At 33.8% G+C, this 2,707-nt stretch overlaps 1 long non-coding RNA gene across 1 annotated transcript; it reads right to left on the reverse strand.

Moving 5' to 3' along the window:
* Positions 1-1,945: 1,945 nt before the first annotated feature.
* LOC121968385 lies at positions 1,946-2,492 on the reverse strand. Its single transcript, XR_006108111.1, has 3 exons — positions 2,279-2,492; positions 2,115-2,197; positions 1,946-2,011 (listed from the first exon to the last, which is right to left on the reverse strand). It is a non-coding gene; the product is annotated as an uncharacterized LOC121968385 (long non-coding RNA).
* Positions 2,493-2,707: the final 215 nt, after the last annotated feature.

A 2,707-nucleotide genomic window follows, 5' to 3' on the forward strand; every position in this document is an offset into this window, starting at 1 on the left:
AATTCACAACTTTTGCAATTCTTCCTAATGTTTGGTGTAACGACGGTTAGCACATTCAATGATTTTTAACTTATGGTTGCATATTATTAGCTTTACAATTTCATAGGCAATTTCTATTAAAATAGCTTTATTAGCTCAACCATAATCTGTGAACACGTAACTTCTGAAATCTACAAGATACTAAAAGAAAAAAAGTCCCATAATATTAGATGAGAAATTCTATTTTTAATCAAGGTGGAAACTATTTAAGATATTGATTACTTTTAGATAAGAGAGGAGCATAAATGTTCAATTCTTATATTAAAACAAACCCATAAATGTGTGCGCGTTTATGCATGTGTATTGAATTCAACTTGCAAGTAGACTTTAAAAGTAACAATTAATGTTTTCTCTGAAATAAGTAATAAACCATGTTAAAAATTATAGGATCAAGGCAACAATTGCATGAAATAAATTTTGCTACAGCAAAAATAAGAACCATCTTATTCTACAATGGCATCCATGCTTGGAAAGTTTTGCTACATTTCTTACCTAAATGTTCCGGAATTATATCTCCATAATTTACATTATTACCTAAACATATGTTAAGGAATTCACAACTTTGGACAGCTACTACTACCCTCTTTCTAATGTTTTAACAATGGTTGGCACCTTCAATGATTTGAAGCTATGGTTATGTATTAGCTTACAATTTCAGAAGCATCTTCCACAGTAATACGTTTAGAGTTTAGACCCTAATACGTTCAGTGAAGATACTAAATAAACAAAACACTAGATGAAAAAAGTTTCAAAATATGAGATGAAAATTTTCATTTTTAAGCAAGGTGGGAACATTTTAAGATAGCTTGAGGAGTTTTAGTTTAGTTTTTACAATATTTATTATAGCTATTTAAGATATTGTATTAAGAAGTTGTAAACTTGCAGAATGGGTAATAAGTGATTGTGCTTGCTGAATAAATGCATAGTGAGTAATGTTCCTTTGAGCTTGCTTGGCCCAACAAGTGCAAAGGTAGCTCATCTTGAATAAATGTTCTGTGCCACTGTTGTTGCTAAGCCGTATTTGTACATAAATTTATATGAGAGGTCAATACGTGATAATATAACCACTTGGCCAACTCTTTATTAGAAAAAAAAATCACTTAGCCAATTGATTAAAGGATCATGCAAGGAACATTTGAATCAAAGCCTCGAGGTGAGATGCCTAAGGCAAAAAAGTACTCAACCAAAAGAACAAATAGTATGACAAAAATTGATGGCCAAATCTAAAATAGTATATAGTCTAGGTGTTGAATATTTGGATTGAACTTAACTATTACCAACCACTTAAGTGAATGTTGGAATGATCTAGACTAAAAGTATGGTTAACTTCACAACTTACACGAATTAAAACCACCATTGTTATCACAAATAAAAATGCTAGTGCACTTGCTACTCAATTTGAAACACCATACAACTGTTTAAATAATAGAAATCCATTAATAAAATCCAAGAGTAAAAATAATTAGTTGTAAAGCCAAACTCAATTACTAAAGTGTAAAAATAGCAACCTACACTACTTATCAATTATACGATAAGCACAACCATATTTAATCTATCCATTAGAGTTTGTTCAGTTTCTCTGAATGTAAATTTTTTAAAACAATCGTAGTCAAATGCAAGTTACTGTTAGTAGCAAAAATGACTAATAAAACTAGTTTAGAAAAATAAAAACAACCAAACAAGTTTGTGTTCAAATGATCTCTAACAAAAATGTTAGCCCAAAAGTAAATGATCTAAAAAATAACATGTTCAAGATATTATGATCATATTTGATTTGCATAACATGCATCTTGACACTAGTCATACATAAGAGTTTGGATTTACTTAGAAGATCCTAACAGTTTGGATAGTTTCTTGATGTAGAATCTAGCTCGGTGCTACAGTAAACTGCAAATGGGCAAGTCAAAGTTCTTTACATAATTTTCTGTGAAACTTGGTAGGATAGCACAAAATCAACACCTCCCTCCCGGATCTGTAAATGGATTCAATTTCTTCAACGAATAACAATGATCCAAAAAGATCTCATTGATGGAATCTTAATCCGTGGCAGGTTTAGGGGGAGAAATTATGATTACCAGCTAATTTCTTCGATCAGTGAAACCAATAGAATCATCCATCACGGTTTAAAGAATTCTAGACCACCCTGGTCAATGAAAAACTGAAAACATTCCAATCAGTAAAGTCATATGGGAAAAAAACCACCAGCCAGATTAAATTTACGATAGCTGATATCTCTCACCGGACAAGAAATATCGTGGTCTGGAATGGGGACACAACTCAGAACAAAAGATCTTGTGAGGAAGATGAACGGAGATTATCCATCGCCAGAGAGGAGAGGAGACTTACAAGTTGCCCGCGCTGCAAGGGGAGAAAACAGATCGACCATTCGCGAGAGGAGGCGATCGCGTGACGTTCGGGAGCTCCAGAGAGGGCCGCTCGGGAGGAGAGCGACACGGGAGAGAAGGTTTAGGGTTTAGAGAAGGGCATCAGGATGACTCAACGGCTACAATTATTATGGGTCGTAACAGGATGACTCAACGGCTAGGGCGTAACGGCTACGACGATTCTTATAGCTCGTATGACTAACGGCTACAATTCTTAAACTCGATTTAATCATCTAATAACCTTAATGCCTAAATTCAACAGAGTTTAATTTTATCCGGATATT

The sequence above is a fragment of the Zingiber officinale genome, chromosome 3B (assembly GCF_018446385.1).
Source record: "Zingiber officinale cultivar Zhangliang chromosome 3B, Zo_v1.1, whole genome shotgun sequence".
Lineage (NCBI taxonomy): Eukaryota > Viridiplantae > Streptophyta > Magnoliopsida > Zingiberales > Zingiberaceae > Zingiber > Zingiber officinale.